This window comes from Seriola dumerili, unplaced genomic scaffold (assembly GCF_002260705.1).
Source record: "Seriola dumerili isolate Sdu_G_001 unplaced genomic scaffold, Sdu_1.0 BDQW01000432.1, whole genome shotgun sequence".
Taxonomy (NCBI): domain Eukaryota; kingdom Metazoa; phylum Chordata; class Actinopteri; order Carangiformes; family Carangidae; genus Seriola; species Seriola dumerili.
In genome coordinates, this window is record NW_019174687.1 from 3,546,879 (window position 1) to 3,571,066 (window position 24,188).

Sequence of the window (24,188 nt, forward strand, 5' to 3'; positions counted from 1 at the left end):
GATTTTCAATCAAAGTACAAACAGCAAATCGTACATGAGGATCATGTCTGGTCTGAAACTCAACCTGCCTGGTCACTGGATGTAAACCAGATCCGAGATGTGTGACGTGTGAAACAGGAACACATTTATTCCAAAGCTGGTCAAGAAATGTTGGCGGCATGTACAATAACTCTCAGCCCAGATCATTGTAAGTCAGCATCATCAAAACTTCCAAAATCTGTCAGCCCAACAAACCTGAGTGCACCAACACTTAACTGCACCTGGCCCCATTATATTTGGCTACCTGGATGAACTTATAGTGAGACCACATGTAGAATTAGCTGCTTCACCCTGTCCTGCTCAGCCTTTCTAAGGATGACACAAAAAGCATGCATCTCCTCCTTCTTATGGCTGACTCAGATTGTGTTCCCACCATTTAACAAACAAACAAACAGAGTCAAAGGATCAAAGAAAAGAAAAAAAATCATGTGTGGTTTTAGTGTTGCATGAGTTCAAAACAGGCCCAGAGCGTTTCAGTATAAAGGCTTCACTGTGAACCCATGAATATCATCTGAAGCACCTCAGAAACCTCCTGCGTGTCATGTGCAGAGAAATAAAAAAGGAAAATCAGACTGCGAAAAACCCTCTTTAGCTTCCTCCTGGTCCTGGTCTTGATATGTGATGTGGATCAGGAGGAGGGGGGGGGGGGCGGTGGGGGTGTCAGGTAGCTCCTCTCCTGTCAGTCAGCAGCAGTGGGCGCTAAATTCTAAATGGAAAGATGAATATCTGGCAGGGCTGGCGGGGGCCTAAACCAGCAGGGGTCAGGGGTCATTCTGTGTGCTGAGTAAGTTAAAGGCAAAACCAGACACACACGCACACAAAAACACACACACACACACACACACACACACACATTCTTGTGTTTGGATTAGATGTGAAGGATCGGTGTTGTTAACCTGCAGCTGGAATGTTAGCTCATTATGTGATTACACAGACTGCCGCTCACAGGCTGTGTAACATTCTACTGAATCACTTGTTGATCAACAAAACAACTTCAGGTTTTCAAAACTGACTGAGTCTTTAAAAAAAAAAAAAGAGAAGACCGAATTTGCATTTTAAGCCAAACAGAAAAGAAAAAAAAAAAATTTTGTGCATATTTATGGTGTTTGTACAGATATCTGTGAATTTTAATTTCACGTTTTCATCCGTAGTCATATGTTCTTTGTCCATCACAGCACAGAACCAGCGGTGGTTAAAGTGACAGTGATCTCCTCGTGGCCTCAGACGCTCGACTCGTCTCTAAACTTGTCCCTTTAGATCTTAGTGCTGCTGCATTTGACACCAGATCTTAGTTCAAGTCCGGTTCTGTTGGAGGTTTCTTCCCGTTAAAAGAGAGTGTTTCCTCCCCCACTGTCACCAAGTGCATTGTGGGAACTGTTGGGCTTCTCTCTATAATGTGGTCAGGTCTAGACCCTACCCCGTAAAACACCTTGAGATAATGTTTGTCGTGATTTGGTGCTATGCAAATAAAAATGAAAAAAAAGAATTAATGTTACATCTATATCTGGCTTATTAAAGAAGACCATGTGATGTTATGGAAAGACCCAGAAAAAGACAGTAAGTGGACCTTGAGTTGAGAATGTTTGGTCAAACCGCTCTTTCCAAGGTGAAAGAAGGAATTTCGTCTATGAATAAACTTCTCTGCAGAAATCTAAATGTATTTTGTTGATAAAACAATTTCATCACAAGGTGCATTTAGTAGCTGTCCTGGATCTTTCAGTCATATCTCCTGATCTTGTCACGGAGTTGAAGATGATTTCTGAGAAGGTTCAGGACATATCATCCACTTTGTTTTAAAGACTGAGGCTCAAAGTTCATGTTGACCTTGGAAACAGCAGTTCACAAAATAATTAAGCTGTTTAAATGAGATTAATTTGACTTTCTAACGTTAAGAACTGAATATTTTCACGGGACAGTGAAGCTTCACATGAAATAATGTCTCTACTTAATAGGGTTTTCAATCAACTCTTTCGCTGTTTTCTTCCATCCATCCCGCTTTCTTACCTGCGGACACCTCCTCCACGTTCATTCATTCAGCTCCGCGTGTCAGCAGGAGGAGTCAGAGAGACAGCGGGGCTGCAGGAGGAGGAGGAGGAGGGCGCCGGGAGGGGAGGTGGAGCTTCAGGATTATTGTCCACCGGGCTGAGTGACTGACTGAGTGAGCGTCTCCAAAGTTTGACCGGCCTCTCGTGAGTTCGCTCCTGGTGACTGTTGTCCAAACAAAACCAACCACCGCCGAACCAGGCGGACCCGAAGACCGGCGTAAAGTGACGCACGGAGGCGCACAGGTCAGGGAGGAGTGCGGGCTCCAGGAGAAGACGCGAAACTTTTTTATTTAACTCTTTTTTTTTTCTTTTTTTAAACAGAACTCCCGGTGTGTGTGCTGGAGCAGAAACCCATGAAACAAAGAGTAAATTTACTGCTTTAGCTCCTCACTGACTCGAGCCGTTGTCCTCCGTCCTGTAGACGCTCAGGAGGAAGACCATGGACTGAAAACTCTGGGATCTGCTTCCTTTTTTTTTTTAAACTTTGCTTGGAATCACAACATCAACACATGAGTTGGATCCACTGGACGCGCGGTTTCCATACAGTAAATCCTCGGGGATTAAAATAACGAGGGCAATGGATAATTTCTTCACGGAGGTAAGGACGGCTTCAGTCATACAACATGTTGCACACACTGGACTTCAGGCGCTTTTACTCTCCATCTGCTTGGTTGCATTAATAAGACATTAAAACATCTTTAAACATGTAATTCTGATGATTACTGTTGACTCAGTCTGTGCAGCTTGTCAGCATCAGGACAAATCCTGCAATAAAGTACAACAACAGGAGCATAACCTCTCTACTGAGCATCAAAAAGTTATTGTAAGATGCTACAATATGGAAATAAATACTATTAAATGAGGTGAGGTCAGCTCACTATATGACTTCCTATTGAAATATGACAGGGATTATACGGGAGTAAAGGTGCCATAAAATTCTCCAAATTGGCCCTTAAACTCATTGCAGGATGCCACACACACACACACACACACACACACACACACACACACACACACACACACACACACACCGTGAGCCCTTATAGGTACATCACAGGAATATCAGAGGGGCTGTGCTGGTCAGACTGGGGGTTTTGGACTGGGTCCCAGTGGATCTGTGGTATTTCCGCACCTCTTTTCTCGTTTCCTCCAAGAAGAAGAAGGCAAAAAAAAAAAAAAAGTCCTGCAAAGCTATTAATAGTAAGTCTGAACCTGCAGCCCACAGGGGGGCTTCTGATTGGCTAGTCCAGCAGACAGCAGCTTGTTGAATGGTTGTTCTGGTCTGGTTCTTGTCTTGTCTTGGACTCTCCAGTGCTGCAGCAGTTGCAGCTGATGCCATGCTTCCACTCTTAATGTTTTGATTATAATAATTATAATAACAGAGGCTCCATTTATGTCCCAACAATCATTTTATTAAGATTATGAAGAAGTTATGGTGAATGTTGAGCTGCAGTTTTCCACTTTGAAGTTGTATCTAAATAATTTTAAGTTTATCTTCTGATTTTTTTTCATTATGAGGCAAAAAAAAACCTTCTATATTACCAAAAAAAATCCACCTTTTCTTTACTTTCTGTCTTTTTTTTTGTAAGAAAAGTCATGAGTAATAATTTTGAAAAGATTCTGTCATGATGGTTGTGGTCGGTCTGACAGGTGTGTGAGCTCTGTGGACCAATCAGCAGGTGAGTGGGTTGGTGATCCTGGTTCAGGTGGGTTTATTCAGTCCGGTCCGTCAGGTGGTGGCTGTGTATATCTGTCACCACTTGTGACTCATGGTTAATGAGCATTCTTTGTGGTCGATTTACAACATCAGTATACCCACGCCTCTCTGTGATGACGTCGGCCAGGTAACGGCAAGCAGCACTTGACTCATTCCTGAGGGTTTTTTTTTTTTTTTTCTCCAAGCTTTTAGAAAGAGTGTCTGTCATTGCTGCTGACATTTCCCTGACAGGTTGGCTCAGAAAACACTGAGAGCCATTTAAAACTGGTTTCCCTTCAGGCAGCAGCGTAACACTCATAAGGACTTCTGCTTCCTGGTTGACAGATTGCCTGCTTTGCCATTGGTGCTCATGCATTTTCAAAATCCTCAGCGAGGAAAGGCCAAAGGTCACGAGGCCGACTGAGCTCATAGGTGGCTGTGTGAGCGTCCAGGCTGAGTAAAACAAACACCGTGAGGTTTAAGAGATTTTTTTCTTTCCCCCTGCAGCAGAGTTGTGCCGGTCTCATGACGAGTGTGCAGTACATCTGGCTGCTCAGCTTTCCCTGGAAGTCTCAGAGAGAGAGAGAGAGAGAGAGGGGGAATATTTGTGAGTGCCAGAAGTAGGCAGGCGTGCACAATAGTCTCAAATATCGGCCTGCCTGCCTTTATATCTGCCAGCTAATCGCAGCTGAAACAAAGAGCCCAGTCTTTAAGGAAAAGGGCATTTGACAAGGAAGTAAAGCAGCTTCCAGCCGCTGCAGACGGAGGCCAACAGTTTGAGCAGCGAGGAATGTGAACTGGGAAGGAAACTGGAGCATTTCATATTTATACTGAGGACAGTTTAGATGAGGGACCCACAGCGACCGAGCCCGGACAAAGACGCTCTGTTGATAAAGGCCATCGAACCTTCAACTGTCCTTGTATTGTGAAAAACCTCCTTAAGAATCTTGGTTTATTCCTTCAGTAAATTTACTGTGTAAAAGACACAGCTCCTCCTTATCTGAGGCTCACAAAGCATCATGGGTAAATCTTGAATTCAGCAACTGCTTTGTATTTAAGTCTTCATCCTTGTTTAGAGGAAGTTTGGTTTTAGCAACAGAGAGATTCGTTTTCTTATAGACATCGATATTCAGGTTTAACCCAAGATTCTCAGGCTTAATCCTGAATTCTTGTGTTTTTTTTTTTGTTTTTTTTCTACTGAATTGTTTTAGTATGCTCTTAAATGTTTAGATTTAATCCTGATTTTCAAGATCTATAGTACATGTTTTTACTTAATTATCATGTAAACCCCCCATTTATTGCATAATTTTCTATTTTAATCCTGAATTTCAATGTTTGATTCCAATTTGAATCATCATTTTTCACGTTTTATTTTTTCTTCCCAAGATTAAACTTTTATCTTGAATTTTAGTTGCATACGATTTTTTTTTAAACAAATTTCTTAAAATGTTTGATGTTCAACCTCAGATTTAATCTGGTGCAGTTTTGTTTGACAGACAGTTTAATCCAGATGTTTTGGCTTTAATTACAGATGTTTGTTTTTTACTTTTTGGGTTTTGTAAAACTTTTTTTCTGACTTAATCCTGAATTTGAGATAGGCTAGACATTTTAGATTCATTGAAGTGTTGAAACACCGCAACAAGCAGTAGTTACCACTACTATCAGGATCATTCTCTTTCCTTCCAGTAAAAAACCTTCCAGTAAAAAACCTTCCAAAAAACGATAGGAATAATTTCGCATATAGTTAACTTCACTTTCAGGGTGCCACAGGTTCAAGGAAACAGTTTAACCTACAAACTGAACCAGAGAATGAGCAGTGTAAACAGAGCCAGTGTTAAATACAATGATCTTAAAGAATGTGTTATTTTCAGCACTTGCTGTCTGCAGTCATTGAACTGTCTAGTTCACAGTGTTCTGGGAGGAGGGTTCATGAGGAGAAAGCTTCCTCTGAATGTTAACTGAAAACCCTTTTTCTACTTTAAGTTTCATGAGGTCAGAGGTCAGAGACAGCAGCCGTGTGTTACACTTAGGAGATACAGCAAAGCACTTTCTCCCAAACTACAGAGACATCAATGTGTTGACGGTGACACATCTTCTAGCAGGAGTTTTCTCGTCTCTAATTACTGAGCTGCAGCCAAAACAGTCTGGACCAGAGACAGTCCAGGGGCTATAAATAGAGTCTGACCACAGATCCAGGCTGCAGGTTTTCATCACTTGGTCATTTTCTTGAAACATGATTCGGTTTCCCTTTCCAGTGACTTCCACAATTGCTTTTCATCCTGTGCAGGTTTCGGTCTGATGCAGAGAGAAGCTGCAGGAACATAGAAAACACGCTGCACAAGCAGGGCAAGCACTCGCTAACAGAGTATTTGGACGCAAGCTGCTAACAGCTTTTCTAATGTATACTAGCTTTTTAAGGCATATTGGATTTTGGCCATTCTTATTTGATGGAGCTTTGATGAGCTTTTATCACAGACACCTAATATGAGTTTTATGTCTGTGATAACAGCTTTTTCTCTCACGTTGTTTGTTTAATGCCATTATTCCTACATGTATTTTTACAGAACGTAAGTGCTTGGTGACTCACTCTGCTTTAACCCTAAAGAAATACCATCAGTCTGAGTCCGACTTTGGTTTAAATGTGGTTTCAAAGCCACTTTCACCCTGATAGGATAATCACATCGAATATTGGCAGATATTTTCACCTATCTGAGCCACACCTGACTTCTAAAAAAAACAACTTCTTTGGTGGGATTCTGAAACATTAAAAGTCTCCACTTAATCCAAGACCAGCAGCTGGTGGAGGCAGGACGGGGCAGGTTTCATCCAGGTTTCAAAGTCTGACACCCCGAAGGCTGCAGGGGAGAGCGATCCTGGCCGCTCTCTGATTGGCCGACATCCAGTTTTATTATAACCAGTGAGCAGCCAGTGGTGGATCAGTTTGTGCTTTAAGGGAACAGCAGAGACCTGCAGTGTGTTTCGAAGGTGGAGCGTGTGTGTGTGTGTGTGTGTGTGTGTGTGTGTTGACACAGTGGAGTCAGTCGGTTGAGCCCTTCAGACGGTTACAGGGTTTGTTTTTATTTGAACTGGTGGGCGTGGTGCGAGGCAGAGTTCCACCTGTCCGCCAATCACACGGCAGGTCTGCCTCAGGTGCGGGTTCTCGACAGCAGACACAGAGAACAAAGACCTGGCTGTTGGAAAACAGCTCCTAATGATTGATTCTATCTGCTCTTATTTTACTGAACACATCAAAGACTTTATAAAGACACATGAGGAGAGCACAGAGTGTTTCATAATTGATGCCTTAAATGCTTCCTATTTAAAAAAAAAAAAATATGGTAGACACCATCATGCCTTTGTTAGCTTGTAGCATCTTTTGCTGAAGTCCCAGCAGCTCGGTGAAGTTACTTTGTTGAGATTCTGGCAGCGGCTGACCGATATGATGAGTTTTATCTCTTGTTCTGTACATACTGGAGTGAAGCAGGAAGCAGTTGGGGAAACAAACGCCGCGGGTCGTGGCGCCCAAGCAAACTGCAGACGGACATTTGCATAGAATTGAAATTGAATCTCTGTGATCTGTATGTCTATTAAAGTTCAGATTTGCAAGTCTGTTTCTGACAATGAGGCTTTTGAAAATAAATGATGACAATTGATGATGATTAAGCCAATTATTAAGCAAATGAGCAAACATTCACACGTTCCAGCTTCTCAGATGTTTTTATATCGTTTCAGATGAAATATCATCCGGTATTTAATATAATGTAGTGGCATTAAGATTTCACAGAGGGCTCTATGTTTCCTGACATTTTATAGAACGATTAATAAAAAACAAGTAAAATTACCTTCATCACTTTGTTCCCTCAATCGCGTTTTAGGCTTCTTGCCACCAACTTTAGGAATTCACTGACGCTGGATAAGAAAAGTAGTATAGGGCAGAGTTGAGTAGCTTTTCTTTAGCACTGAAATTCTCCTTCTCCCCATCCCACATCACATTCTCCTCATCTACACTCTGTGACCATGAACTTCAACCAAAGAATGATCCGTCTCTCTCAGATTGTTTTATTTGAGTGATTTCTTTGGGAGCTTGTGAAAGTAAGAATAAGTGAAAAGGTAAATTATCTTGTGATTCAGATGAAAAAAGCAAAGATAGGATGAAATTCTGGAAGGTTTTTTTTTTTTACAGTTTTGTTCATCAGAAAAAAGTTTTTCTCAATCCCTCAACTTCCAAGATTAATCTCGTGACCTGGATGGAAATCTCAGCTCTATTCCCTCTTTTCAACCCTGTGCTTTGTCTCAATAGGTCAGGATATCCTAGTAAGTGTATAGACGGGCAGGTTTCCAGAGCTGTGTTGCATTTATCTGCTATTATGTTGGGAAACGAACCCAGGGAGAGAAATGATCAGCGGCTGCAGCTTTGGCAGCCTGAGCTCCGTGTTGGCGATGAGCTGTTTAGAGGTTTGAACTTTGAGAGCTCAGAGCTGCTACTTCAGGGGAGCAATAAAATCACACAGACAGTTATCCTGCCAAAATTAGCCCTTCGCAATCTGAATGGTCGCTCTCGTTAACCTGGTTTTCAGGCCTCTTGCAGACCTGAAACCTACAGAGCCAGAGAGTCTCTCCTGTTCCTCCTCCTCCTCCTCCTCCTCCCAAGAGCTTCAGCCGCCTGCATTTCTCATTAAAGCCATAAAAAGTAACAGCCCAATCATAGACGTTAATAGGCTCACCACAACAAACAAAGGCCCTGCCCATTTCATACTGCTTCGTTTTAACTGTGTACGAGTCAACGCTGCTGTGTCCCTCAGCTTCTCCCAGGCTTGTTTTAAAGCTGAAACCTGACACCTGTGGAGTGGTTTGAAGGAATTTAAACAGCTTGCAGATTTGTCATTTTGTGCACTGCAGACCCCCCACCCCCCACCCCCCTACACACACACACACACTCCCACCCCCCACCACCCCTGCTCCTCGTTGTCCTCGCAGGACAACTGTGTTGAACGTACAGCTGTACTCCTGCTCAGTCTGCAGGTTTTGTATGGTCTGGAGTTTACTGAGGTCACCTTGACAAGTGACCAATCAGAGGCCGAGGAATCTGAGAGGCAAATAACTATGACATGTCTCCTGTTTATCCCCAGTAGTCAGAGTGAAAAAGACACAGTAAAATGAAAATACAGATACAGTATATGGCCAGAAGTACGCGGACAAGACTCCATCTTGGAGACAGAAACTTGAAAAAAGAAATTCTAATCACAAGTTCCACTTCCTTTCTACGGCTTTTAACCAAACATCATGGCCTTCCTCACCGAATGGAGCTTCTTGGTCCTAATGGGGATGGTTTGGTTGTTCTCATGTGGCCTTCAGTATGGAATAGGTATGTGGACAGACACCCAAAAACTCTAGCCTGAGACCAGTGAAACCGTTTCTTTGTGGATCTGGCTTTGTGCTCAAGGGCAGCGTCATGTTGAAACAGGAAATGAACAAACACAAACTGTTGACACAAAATTGAAAGAACGCCATTGTGTAAAATGTCATTATAAGTTGTAGCAGTGAAATTTCTCTCAGTTAGAACGAGGCCCAAACAAAGGGGCGTCCAACATACTTTTGGCTTCTAAAAACAGTGTCTTTGCTTTGCAGTTTCTGATTAAGTCTCTTTTCCAGAGTCACATATAGGTAGTCGGTATCTTATTTCCCACGTCATTTTAATGTGGTGTGAAAAAAAAAGAAATAGCCAGCGGAGCCCGGCTGCTGGCTCCGTCATGCCTTCTTACGCCGCTGCTGAAATAACACCTACTCCAGGAGGCAGACACTCTGGACATGAGCCAGAGCCGCCTGCACTCGATCTTAAACTGGTTTCACTGCTGTCAACCGACTGTATATGGGGCAGAGGGGCAACTGTGACTGTGGGAAATCAAACAAAGTCTCAGGCAGGGCTGTAGCTCCAGACCCAGGCCCAGACAGGAAACCTATTTATTTTTATTTCCTCCTTCGCCTGCAGTGGTGAGCGCGTTCCAACATTCTCCTTCTAATTTGTCATTTTAATGAGCAGCAGAGCAGACCGCTGGAGAAGCAGGTAGGGAGATGTTGGACTCGCAGCGTCCGCCCCTGCTGAAGTGTCCTTGAGCACCTTTTCGCTTTCAGCTGCTCTGTCACTGACCTCCTCTGTCAGCAGAGCAGGAAGAGGAGAAAGTTTCCTGCAGTGCTGAAACAATTACTTTATAGCATTGTGTTGATTAATTGTTTAAGGCCCTTTTCAATGAAAGAGTTCTATGAACTGGGGAACCACGGGAACTAAACGAGGAGCTACGAACACCTCGGCAAATCAAGTCAGCTGCTGGTTTGTTGCAAGTTTTCACCACTGACAGGTCTTCTGTTTTCTTGGCTTTGTTTGATAGACACAGTAAAGAGAGACATGAAAGGGGGTGGGCTCAAACCCGGGCCGCTGCTGTGAGGACAAAGGTGGGGCACCCCGGCCTTCTCGTTTTCAGATTCAGAGAAATATTTTGTTTCATACACTAATGCATTTTCGTTTTAAAACCAAAACCCTTCCGTCCAGGCGAGCGCTTTACCTCCATATCAAGAATAATCTCAGTCCATGCTTGAACACCTGAAAACACAGGTCACATGATCCATCGCCAACACTGTGTGCCAGTGTAAACAGGAAGCAGATTGTTTACTCTGCAGTCGGTCAGTTGTAGAATCAGCAAAGGCAGTTGTAGCATTAACTGCACATTAGCTGCTAGCAAAGACAACAAGGTCAGCAACACTTGTAGTTCATTCTCCATGTTGCATTCACCATTGGTGGTCTCAACATGTAAGACCCAATCGGGGAGCAAATGTGGGTGTTTACATCATCGTTTCCAAAGGTCTCTGTTTGAAAAAGTTCCGATTAAAACGCCACCCCGGAGTTTTCAAACTAAAACGGGGTCCGCAGCATTTGGAAAACTCAAGAGTAGTGTGGAGGCCAGGTGTGAATGTAGCAAAGGTGGTGCATTTTAAAACTAAAACGTATTAGAGATCTGAGATCTTGGACGTTACGAGTTGCAGGCACCAACATGGCCGACTCTGTGGTTTCTTGTGTGACTCGATCACAGTCGTTCACATACCCGTGGATTAGTTCTTTTTAAGATAAGGCACGTTTCGGATGGATCTTCAGATTGTCCTCCAGGTTCCTCCACATCTGCTTCTTGTCTCAGTTCTAGGTTAATCCATGATTTAGATGCCACAATAGCAGCCTTGTGCATGTAGGTCTGTGTTATTGCGCTAAAGAGGCCGTCACGGTCGATGAGGCCGGGCCCATGAGGGCTGAGCTCACACATATGTTTTGACTGCAAACGCATCAGTTTTGAGGATTAGGATTAAAATTGTCTCTGTTTTTCTTTATAATTTCATAAAATGTTCAATCAGCTTTAACCTGTTTAAGCTCAGTCACAGCTGCAGTTGCCGGTTTTATTTTCTTTTACAGAATAAATGCGCAAATACTCAACGACAGCCATTTTTCTAGAATGAAAACTACACCATCAGTATCTTAAAAAACTGCACCAAAGATGATGTTTGCATCGCACTTTGAGAAATCACCACTTGTCAGAGTGTTTGATGAAACATCACTGTGCAGGTTTCATAAAATTGTCAAGCTTGAACAAAAACAAAGCATGACTAAAGTTGTGGAGAGCTTGAAAAAAGAAACGCAGCATGTGACTTCAGGAAAATAAAAATATGTGTGTACAAAATCGATCATACCGAGAGTCTGATGATTACAAACTCAAAGAGAGTTGTTGTAGCTGCAGTAGGCCCTGAAAATATGATCGAAGGGAAAGAGTCACAGTCTTTGATCGTTTAGTTCTGCGTGAGTGATTTTTGTTAAAGCCTTTCAAACTCCTAAGTCCTTAGTTTGATGACACCGAGACCTCTGCAGCTTCAGTAGGAACAGTAAATCATTTGTTATCACACTCCTCTTTGCTCTTCCTCCATCCATAAATCTCGGTGTCTTCTTTACTGTTTCATCACCTTCCTCTTCCTCTGTTCTCTCCTCCTCTGGCTTTTTTTTACAAAGTCTCGTCTTCCTGCCCGGATGGCTCTAAACATTCCTCTGGGTCTGGGCGCTTCCTAACCTCTCAATCTCTCCAGCTCTCTTTGCATGTGTGCTCTTACAGGACATGGTATACAGGAGGCTGTGCTCAACCCACTGTAATTTCATCTATCCATTAACACTGTGCCGTGAATGGTGTGTTCAGAGAAAATGTGAGACTGTCCTCCTGTATAAAAAAAAAAAAAAAACAATCCCATAGGTTGTTTGTGCAGCAGGTTACTATGTTACATTTAGTTACATTTTGTTGCCAGGTGAAATCTAGTGGCCTTAGTGATTAAGACAGGAGCAAAGGGAAAAGTGACGTAGTATAAAGAGAGACAAAGTCCACGTCAGGAGGAGGTTGTGGTGGATGGATGAAGATGAAGCAGGAGAGCGCTGTTCCATTCCCATGTGAAAGCAGCAGTTTATGCTGTTTCTAACAACGTTGTTATTATTGTAACCATAACATCAAAGATCATCTAATATTACCTATCGAAAGTACTTATTTTAACCCAAATCAAGACAACCGAGGTCCGGTGCGCCTGCCGCTGTAGGGGCACTACTTCAGGAGACAGGAGAGGGTTGAAGAAACGACTTGTGTGGATGTTCAGGTTCGAGGACTGGTTGGCTGGAAATTGCAGTCATTTTAACATCACCAAAAACAATACTTTGCTGGAACTGGGAGAGATGATGCCACAGAGACACTGTTTGGAAAGTCATTCGGTCTTTGTTGCTGCCATTTTGAGCTGCCAATAATGCCAAGTAATCCAGTGCATACAGGGATTTGTTCATAGTATAAAATGTTCAGAGCTCAGTTGGTCATATATTCTCTCTCAAAGGTTATTCTAGGACATTTAGTTCAGAGTATTTTGTTAACCAACGTAGAGACAAAACCAAAGTCAGGTGTTCACAAAGGTACAAAGTGTGTGTGGGGTCCAGACTCAGCTCGCGACCTTTGCTGTCACCCTACCTCTGGATGACCTCCCTGTCATTTTGTAATAAAGCAGAAATGCCATTAAGGTAATGATAAAAACCATCAGTCCTCCTGTAGGTGACGTGTCTACATATTTTCCCTCCGAGTCAACCTGATGTATGTACTTGGTGTACTGCTTGGGAACCTTTACGCCGCTGCATGAGAGGTCATTTCTTGGTTCGGTGGCTGCAGAGGCGATATTTCATATAAATCCAGCAAAGCGGGTTTTAATCTGAGATGCTCTCCTGACACTAATCCCTCAGCGTCCTGCTGCGTCACGGTTCCCCACTGTTGAAATGGTCAATTAAAACCAGGACTGGAAGTTTCTGGATCCAACCCTGTTTGTTTCATCTTCACTGATGAGGCGTCGCTGTGGTGCGGGAGGCAGCCGACGGAGCGCGAGTGTTTTGATCTGGGTGTATCGGTTTTATTGGAGATTGGCTTGAAAAGAAGTGAAGTGTTGTAATTTATGAGACACATACACCTTAAGGCTGTTTACACTTGTCATAAACAAAACATTATATGGTACACACCCATTGGACACACACACACACACACACACACATACACCTGGCCCACAAAATAACTGTCCAATAATTCACCTGGCTGTTAAACTGCTGTAATAATTTAATAGAAACACCTGCAGGAAGGAAGCGGTCTTCCTCTTTCCCCTGGACGGGCAGAAGAAAGTGCCTTTAAGGTGGAACATATGTCTGCAGACAGAGGTTATAAAGAGGTTACAATGAGGTTGTCCTTTGCGTCCGTACTTCCCCTGCCCATGGTTTCCTGTTCGGCTCCCAATGGCTTGTCTCCAAGGTGCTGCAACTATCTCTGCATCTTGTTTTCATTTGTGTCATCTGCATCAGATGATCTGTTGTGATGAGCACAGATCCATACTGACTCAAGACCTTGGTTTCAGATCTGAATCATTTACTTGGGATATGCAAAGAGTGGCAGACGCCCTAGACGCTTTGGTGCCGGCTGACATCAGACCTGCTTATTGGATGGTCGAATATCTGCAAATTCCCTACCTACACCACTATTCTTGGAATTGGGCATGACTGTACGACAAGTGCTTTAAATTTCTGAAACCAATGATTCAACATTCACCCTCACTTCACTTTACCTTCCCATTTGGTCGGTCATCAGTTTCTTTTCGAGCACAACCCGACTCTTACCTCAGTTGCGTATCAGAACTTTTTTATCTACCGCTACTTAGGTGCTTCTGAGCGTGACCCATAACTGTCCTAGTGTAACCTGCTCTGTGTGGTTAATAACCAGATAAATAACCAAAATAAATAGTTTGAGAGATTTTGACCATTTGAATGTTTTCAGTGTAACTTTAAAATGATGTTGGTTACTGTCTTGGCCACCTCAGATACATACAGCTTCTGGTCAGATCTGAGAGAGAAGTAGGAGGGAGGTTATCTGATCCTAGATCTGTGTGTGGACGGGGGTTTCCAGGAAGCTGCTGTCAACAAACATACACACACACACACACACACACACACACACACACACACACACACACACACACACAACATAAAGCCAGGCACAACCCGAAAAAAACCAAACATCCATTTAAACTAATTAGCTCTTTCTCATGCGATCCTGTTACCTTGTGAGAGTGCAGGTCTTCTCTTCTGAGGACTCCTCAGAGTACTTAGTGGTATATCAGACTATCTTTACTCTGGCTATTAGGGGAAGATAAACAGTTGGGTCATTAAGGATCTGATTTGATGCAGCTGATTGATTTTTCTGCACTGCATGGATCCAAAAAGGCGATCAGGGTATCTTCTTCTCCTCAGACATCAAGGTTTCTCTCATTGAGAGTTATTGCAGAATCTTTTGAATTTGAAAAATTTACAGTATGTTTTTACAGTATGTGTCTTTGGCTAAAGTCTGGGTTTGAACTGGGGCATTTCACCCAGTAGAATATCAGTACTAGTTTGGACACTTTGAGTATTTTTCCATTTTGGTGTTTACTACTTCCTCCACCACTGACGCTCATCAGTCCAGTCATTCATTTTCATACTTTAAATACCTTTACTAGCGACTAATATGGATAAACTCATCTTTCAGATGCGACATTATGTTATTTCGAAACTGAATTTTTTTCCTTGGTGAGTAAGAAGTTACCGTCCTTTGCTTTATCAGGAAGTGAGCAGTTGGATCAACCAACAGATTTGCTTCAGTTGCTCTGAACAAAAACCTCTCAGTGAATGAGCAACAGCTCTTTGTAAAGACAGGCTCACTTCAGCCTTATTCTCCTCCACGGCAGAGAGAGAAAGATGTTCATCTGCCCGTCACGCTCACCCTCCCCACCACCATCAGTCTGTCTGCGAGCGCTTCATTTTCCCAAAAAGGTGCAATGTCAGCAAGAGATGAAGTCAGAGGGTTGAGGAGAACCAGGTGGAGCAATATTGTTTCCTTAGCGCCAAATCTCCACCTCAGAACAGTCAGAGTTGTATAAAGCGAGGTTGGCTATAGAGTGGGTCAAAAAACTTTTACATTGCTTGGGTTAACCTGGGCTAAATTTGGTTGATAGTTGTTGTCAAATTACCCAGATTTCCCCAAAAAAAACCTTTTGAATTCTAAACCAAATCTGTCCCACCCAGATATTTACTTTAGGTCATCAAATCGGCACTAACTGGGACATTCGACAGACTGAAGAAGAACTTCTCAGTGTGTAACCTCTTGAGCTAAGCAGATCAAAGAAAGATCGGGTAATTTTGGCACACTGTGCAGGTCTGATCTACAATGACGTTGTAAATCAGACGTATCTGGTCGTGTTGTCGCCCCATTATGGTGCGATGAGGAATGTTGGCCGATGAATAAACAGTTTGTTGTTGTTGGGTTGCTGGATTAAACTCTGGATGCCTTTAGCCTGAATTGATTTCAAATTATTCTTCTTTTTGTTTTGTTTTTGTTTGTTCCATTAAACACACAACCATCTTCTCAACATTTAGCCACATTTTGAATATTATAATCCCAATTTCACAAAGATCAAAGATCAATCATATCATGTATTTTAAGATCCACTAATTCTCTTGTTATAGAGTAAACATTTTTTTGAAGTACTGTTTGAGCTCTAGTGAATCCTTCCAAAACCCTGATTGATGTCTTCATGAATGGTGTCCTTGAGCTCGCTTCAAGAACTGTAGTAGCTGTAGATCTCTTGAGTTATGTCCCATAGGACAACTTTCTCAAAACACTGTGTGAAATATTGTGATTTAAATACACTTTCAGGTCCACTATGATAAAACAGACCCTTTCATTTTTTTTACACATGCACTGCCGAGTAAATCTTATTTAATTCCAGCCTCGCCTCACCACTTAACCCAGTTTTTCTCCGGCCAAGCCAACAGAGTTATTAGATTGTCTTTGCGAGTGCACTCAGAGACTTGATACTTTTCCAAAAAAGCCATAAAGTCATTAGATGAAGTTAAAAGCTCTGAGGGTTGAAGCGTGTCCCGGGATCGGGCCTTTCTCACACTAAACTGAGCAAACAGCCCGAGACAGAATAAACAAGGTTATCTCTGCAGTTTACTGGGTCAAGCTGCTTCAAAGGGAGAATTTTTACCTGAAGATCAAGGCTTGTTCTCTAAACTCAGATCAGTCTGAGATAGAGGTAATTCAGAAATCAAAGGCAGAACGTGAAAATGTAGGTCAATGAACGTGAGTATAGGCGGCGGCGTTTCTCAAAACAACTGAATGCAGAAAAGTATGGTGTTAGTAATGGGGGGTTAATGCAGGAGGCCTGAGACTAAAAGTGGATGTTTTGCCATATCTGAAGTGTTGGCAACATACACAGGCATAGTAGAGAGAGGTGGATTGTGCTTCCAGAATGGTGTAAAAAGTATTTAGTTAGTAGTTAAATATATGGCTGAAACATGTCACACTACATCTTTATGTAGATCTTTAACAGTCACCAGGAATGACGAAAGCGACAGGAAGTTGTAGCTGCTTCATAATAAAACTTTGACAGTGGTTAGCCAGTGGAAAGCTGTGATTATGAAGCAGTGAAGAGGAGGTGTTATTGTTTCTATTAACAGAAGCTTAATTACAGATTTCACAACAGCTCTGAGCAGAAGAGTTCTGCTGGGGAAAACAATGGTTTCACCATCTGTGGCATTGTTGTCTGTCAGCGTTTCTTGTGACTGCTTTACAATTAAAGCCATCATATGTTTCCCCTGTTGAACACTTTTAATGTGAAGCAGCAGCAGAAGGAATCGTTTGGGTTGAATTAGCACTAACGTAATACAGCTTGGATTTGGTTTTAGGAGAGTGAACAGCAAACAGTTAGAGTGATATCAATGCTGATGCATACTGAATAGCTTCCTGTTAATCCTTGTGCATGTAGACAATTTGAACCCCAAGCAGGAATGGTGAACTCCACCACTAACAATGACAACATAGACATGAAGGGGTAAGAGCTTAAGCCATCGTTGTGACAAGAGTTTATAATTCGTCCTCTGAGCAGCTTCTTCTACTGTGACTCGGTATCGGAAAGTGGCGAAATGGGCCGACCAGGCTGGAGCTCGCTGGTTAGCAATCTAACTTCAGGGGGTTGCTTTCCACCAGTCAGTCAGTCAGTTCTTGTTAAGTAAAGGAATGAAGTTTGATGCTAAACTCACAACCATTCTTTTAGACTGGTGAGTAAATAGATGTTAATGCTAACACTGGCTATATAGCGATAGAACTTGAAGATAGTTCCTCTTAAATAAATTGGATGGCTACCGCCAACTAACAAGTAAACAGCTGTTGATGCTAATGTATTAGCATTAGCAAAATCTTACAAATAGCTTGTTTAGATTAATTGGATACCTACTGCTGAAAAAATGCCTGCAAAATATTATCGAAAATGGGGTTTGAGTTTAGAAAATTCTGACGGAATAGAACTAGGACGGAAACAATACCCAACCCTACTTACACCGTGTCCACTTTCCCCACATTTAACTGTCTGTGGATGGTTTCAGGTCACGGTGAGCTATTGCCTCAATTTGTTTCAGCCACACAGTGTGTTTCTCAGGGTGAAACTGCCCCCTTTGTTGTACAACAAGGCATCTGTTGTTTGTCCCAGAAGAAAGGCAGAGAGGGGAAGACAGTATTTATATTCTGCCCGTTCACTCCGCTACGAGTCTGCACAACCAGCGCCAGGCGACCACAGCTGGGCAACACATGGCAGCTCTGGCCTCAGCTGCCAGCCTGTAACACACACACACACACACACACACACACACCCACACACACACACACACACACACACACACATACACACCACACACACACACACACACAGAGCAGAAGAAAGACATCCTGCAAGTACACCTCCTCACAGCAAACTTAATACATGTAATGCGCACACTTTTTTTGACCACCCTCGCTTTCACAAAAACAATGTCCTAAACGTACACTCACATTCTCTCATGCACACTTTCACACACATCATACACACACATGCACACACACACACACACACACCACACACACACACACACACAGAGCAGAAGAAAGTAGGTCAGGTGGGCTTTAAGCAAGGGGAGTTTGGTCATTTCCCCCCTTTTTGGGCCTAAGTGGTCTTTAGTGGTGGAAACTGGTCTTAGCTCAGTTAGTTCAGCATCAGGTCATCATTGATCCTGAGCTGCAGATCCTCAGGAAGTTCACGAGTCTTTGCAGAGTTTATTTTCCTCCTTTGAATTCAGAATTCCTCCCCCCACGTGAGTTTGATTTGGCTTGTTTGCTCATTGTGGTGACTAATCAGTCACAGACAGGACATTTGTTTAATTTAGGAACTAGTTTAACTGCATTTAGTCACGTTTAGTCTTAACCTGGATTTTTTTTACATATGTGTGATCCCAAACTGATATCACTGATATATTTCTACTTTATTAACCTTGTTTTCAACTTTTCTACCCTTTAATAAAAAAAAAATTAAAAAAAAGACCCTACAGTCAATCGTGCAGACAGCCCAGCATTGATCTCCCTTTCAATAATAGCTCTTGGACAGGAAAATAACGTGGCTTTATTTAATCACGAGCCGGGTTTCCTGTGGTCTGGCTTCGTGAAATCTGGAAAGTATAATCTGTGTGGTTACAAGCAGAAGTAGACAACACATAAATGCTGGTGATATTCAGCGTCTGTGATGGGATAAACACAGGAACAGTGGTGCAGTCGGTCGCTCGTGTGTGTGAAGTGCTCAGTGGGAGGAGCTTACTGCAGGTAACGTGTGACTGGACAGTCATAGTGAAGTCTAAAGTGACTGAGACTCTAATCTCTATCTTTTACTGTTTTTTTTTTTTTTTATTTTAGCTACAAAACAATAATCATTCGAGGGCAGAAATCAGATTCACTAAAAATGTCATCAATTATTTATTGATTTGTGTCTGATCTGTCTGTAAAGTCTCTTTGCAAAACATCCACAGGTGTCATGAAGTCCTGACAGACAGTCGTAGAAGCGTCACCTCCTAAAGGCGAAAATAAAGAAGCAAACATGGCTGCATCATTCCTTTGAAACAAAAACCACATGCCATAGAGCCCCTCTCCCCCTAAGAAAATGCCTGACTAAAAATGGCAGACAAAACACCATTGCCCTTTTCTGTGGATGTTGCATGTTTGACTCAGTGAGGAGAAAACAAGGAAGCTGCCCAGCAAGCATAACTGAGATTACAGCCTGGGCTTGTGGGATTCACAGTCGCTTTGTTCTGTAAACCAGAAACAGCTTGAAAAAGCGCCTCCTCATTCAGAAAAAAACAAACGAAAAAGAGAATTTATTTTTACTTTTAGTCGTGCAAGGTTTGGTCGAGTGCATTCATGCTCTTCACAGCCACACTCTGCTGCTGCTTTCACACCTGCAAACTGCCCTGACGAACCTACTGTTGGCCTTTAAACAGCTCCATGGGGCCGGCTGACAATTAGGTACTGTAGCAACTCACTGATCGCATTACATTTATCAGTCTTGTCTCTACCTGTGATTCCATGTGGTTTAGGATCCACACTGGCTACCTTCTCAAAGCTCGGACACACCGTTGTGCCCTGGGCGAACCAAAATGGCCGCCGCCAACATACAAAATATTCTCACTGAAAAGCAGGAAGGCGTTTGACAAAGACGTGGGTCCGGACAGGAAAAGCAAGTCAGAATGTCTTCACTTCAAAGCTGTTTGTTTTCAAAGGGCTTCTTCAAATCTCTTTTGAACTCGTTCATCTTTCTTACATGCACAGGATAGAAGTGTTTATCTTCTAGTTGGGGGGTTAAAAATGTCTCAGACCTCAAGGTATTTTTTCTTCCTCTTGTTTTTACCCCTTTGTTGTTTCATGTGGCTGTCCTGAGCCAAAAGCATCTTCTCAGTTGTCTGTAGCCGGGCCAGCGACCAGGTGCTGGCACTAATGTTTCAATGACAAGCCAATTCAAAGAAAACAAAGAGTTTTTTAGCAAATGTGCAAAAGGTCCCAGTGTGCAGGTGGCTGGATCAGCAATAACATGAACTGTTTTTTGGCTCTAATATATGCAGTTTTCTTAAGGGTTCCATATTTTCCTCTTCTCCAGTGTTTTATTTGAAGTGTTGATCCATAAGAAGATATATTTGTGGTTTTAAGAACCAAAAACCATCTCAGTGTAGTTTCACATCTCTCTCCGGCTTCTCTCTGGAGCTGTAGCAACAACAGGTCGGTGAGACACTTCTCACATGCATTTTCTCTTTATGAATCCATTCATTGCACATTATTTGTTTGATTATTTTCAGCCTGTTCGTTTGCTGAGCATTCATGCTCTTTCCAGTGGTGGTCTAACTCCATATTCATGTATTTATTCTCATGCTATTTATTCAAACACCTGAAGCTTCCTTCTGTTGGTGAGTGAGCCGCTTGTTGCCTTCTCCAAGGGAATATCACAGATGGTGGTTGTAGGTATTCTGAGCGTTATTAAATGAAAACATAGACATGTTGCTTAACTCTGTTTTTCAGCTAGCATGTTAGTGAGCATTCACACACATTCAGGCACATTTATAAAGATTTTTTTGCTCATGAAGAAAATGGAGCAATTTCATGTCAGAAGGAATTTACCCTTTTCAAAGTACTTGATTCTGCCTTTGTTCTGCAGTTTATTTAAAACACTGAATACACAGCTGAGTCATAAACTCGAGCCTCACTGTGAAGCCACTGTGTCAGTAATCCAAGCGAGTTACCAGCAACGACATAATGAGAGCTGGTGAATAGTTAATGAGACACTGTTACTCAAACAGACTCATCTGCAGCTAAACAAATGTTTGCTGTCATCAGGAATTCATCAACAGGCTCTGATGGACAAATGTTTCAAGGTCTGCTTGTTGATGGAAACCTGAAGGTGGAGGGTGAAGGTTTGCACAGTGGGCCTCATGTCCACATTCATGGAGGCTCTAAAGCCAAAAAACATTCATTTCTAATCAATGAACAAATCTAAAAAATAGCTTGTATTTGTTATCCATTGTGATAATTGGGTTAATAACTGGCCAATCAGAGCTTCTGCTGCTGCTGGCTAGTACTCTTACCAACCGACGGCTACGCAGCGCCCGCTCCTACGAACTTCTTTCTAGTAGTGATCCTGAACTAGTCTCTTTTCACGAAGTGCGCCCGTCATTCTCTCTGACTCTCCCTTTTAAGTGATCAGTGAATAGAGACGGAAAGAAAGAAAGCAGATTAAAAAAAAGAATGTGAGAGTGATTTTGAAGGCAGACACCCAGATAGATATATTAACAATAAATAAAAACAAGATACATAAAGTAATTAGTACATTTATTAATTGTTTTATTATATTAACAGAACCTCTCTGCAGTCCTGAAACCTGTGACCTTTTTACCAGTGCCATTCATCTCTCATTTGGATGCTAGGTTTTATAAAGATGCCACTTTTACAGATGAAAATGTAAAATATATCGATACTGTTGATATAAATGTGTAGTAACAAGGACCAAAACTGCAGTGACAGGTTGTTAAAATAGGATTTAAAGGTTCCTCAAATTTGCTGAATAATGTAATAATGTCAGTGTTTGACTTTAAGAGGCAGTTTTAACGTCATACAGGTCGTGGCATGTTTTGATGAGACAGTATTAGTCATTAATTATTAGTCAATAGCAATTCAAACCCTCAACAGTGTAACACTTTCCATGCAGAATGAAAATATTGAGATAAAACATTTGAAAATGACACTTAAAAATTTAAAATTAAAATGAAATCACAACACATATTCACATTTGTCTCAAAGTATTCAACGAAATGACAAAAAGAGGTTAATCACAGTCACATTGAGATATAAACAACAACAACAACAACAACTCCTCCTTATTTAGACTGACATGTCTCCAGGGATTTCCTGGTCTTGGTAATCACAAGGTTAAAGTCTGGCCCTTCAGGTGAAACCACACACACCCTGCTGAGTCAGGCAGGTTTCTTCATCAGATCCTACAGATCCGTCCAGTAACACTTCAGTCAGACATGTTCAGACTCATAAAAGGCCACCAGCAAAATTTTATGGACTAGTGAACAATTAGATTTCTGGAGAACAGGGACTCAGTGTTGTGTATGAGGCCTTTACAAATGATCTGTATTAGATTATTTGAAAATTGTGAAACTATGTTTGGGAGTTTTTTGCTGTTTTGGAAACTTTTCAACTGACAAATAATATGATACAGAACATTCGTATGACAGATAGTAGTATAGGCAGGAAGGATCCACAGGAGATTCCAGATGTTAAGTCACTGTGAAATTCCTTCATCGGGGCTTAAAGTGAATATGTCAGGGTGGAGACACGTGGTCTGACTGTCAGTGTTGGACAGAATCTGCCTCCAGAAGAGAGATGAGAAAGTAAAAGTGTGGTAATGATGGTGCTGGGCTGAGAGAAAACTGTTATTAGAGCATTTACACGCTACAGGGATCAGCTGTGACACTCAGAGTGATGTGCTCCCTGCTTCTGGTTAGCTTCCAATGTAGATACATTTATTTACACAAACAGCTGACAAATCTTTAAAAAAAAAAAACAAGATATTTCTGCATATTTTCAGTGAAAGTCTTACTTTTTGAAGATTTTGTATTTTAAACTGCTTGCAGATTTATAGCTCTGTCAATAACACTAAATATTTTACACTGACAACTTGTCAGTGTAACTGTCGGCAGGTAGGAAACCCTTAAATGTCTTGGGTTTTAAGATGCTTGTGATTTAGCAAATGACAGGAAATAGTTTGAAGAGAGAAATTTTTAATGTTTAGTAAATCATTCTGTGATTATTAGAATTCATATTAATGATGCATTCGCCTCATAAATCATGGTGCATGCTTCCTCTACATGATAGTCACTTTTGGTGATTCTTAAAGGAGCTATTTGTAAGTTTTTGCTACTGCTACATAGCCAGTGTTAGCATTAGCAGCTGTTTAGTTACCAGCCTAGAAGAAATGTTGCGAGTTAGGCATCAAACTTCATTCCTTTACTCACCAACAACTGTATCCAGAGGTTGGAAGCAGCCCTTTTTGTTTTGGGTACATTTTTATCACATCTTTTCTTGTAATCAAGTTAGCAGGCTAACCAGCTAGCCCCGGCCCAGTTGGCCTGTCTCATCACTTTCCGATACCGAGTCGCTGTAGCATCCTGGCTTCCCTGAAGAAGTAGTGCTACTCAGGCAGGGCGTATTATAACTTAACGATGGCCAAAGTTTCTGGCTAAGACTGGTAAGTAATTAGCTGATAATGCTAACGTTAGCTATGTAGTAACAATCGTTAAGCAAAACTTACAAATAACTTTAACTTGAATCACTCGGTTGTTCCACCCAACCCTTACCGGGCAGTCTTACAAATACTGTAGACTGAAATTATCAGGCTTAATTAAACTGTAGGGACGGTTACCAACAGTTGAGAAAATTATATTTATTTCAAGATGGGACCTCATACTGTAAACCCGAGGACTTCATGGGACCTTTCAAGTCCTAAAAACTTGTTTAAGACAGTGTCAGAACAGTAAACCAGGCCCATCATACAGCAAATATATTTAACATGTAGACAAATCAGTATCCCGTCCATAAGCATGTGTGTTTATAGCCATGTAGCTTCTCACCACTGTGACAACACTCCTCTGTGGCATCGCTCTCTGTCTCATTTCCAGTGCCGGACCTCTTTCTTGTTCTCTCACAACTCATGAAACCGTCTGCTTGCGTTTTCCCCCTGCTGGTTTGATTGTCGTCCAACCAAAAGAGGTTCCAAGTCTCTCTCCCGGAGTCAGCTGCAATCTCACATGGATCCACCCTACAGCTGCTCTCCAGATCCACAACAACATGCCTTTTAATTATCCATAAAGCAGCTGAGGAGGATACTGAGTGCTTCATCTCCCCAAACTTGATGTCTCTGAAGTTTTGAGA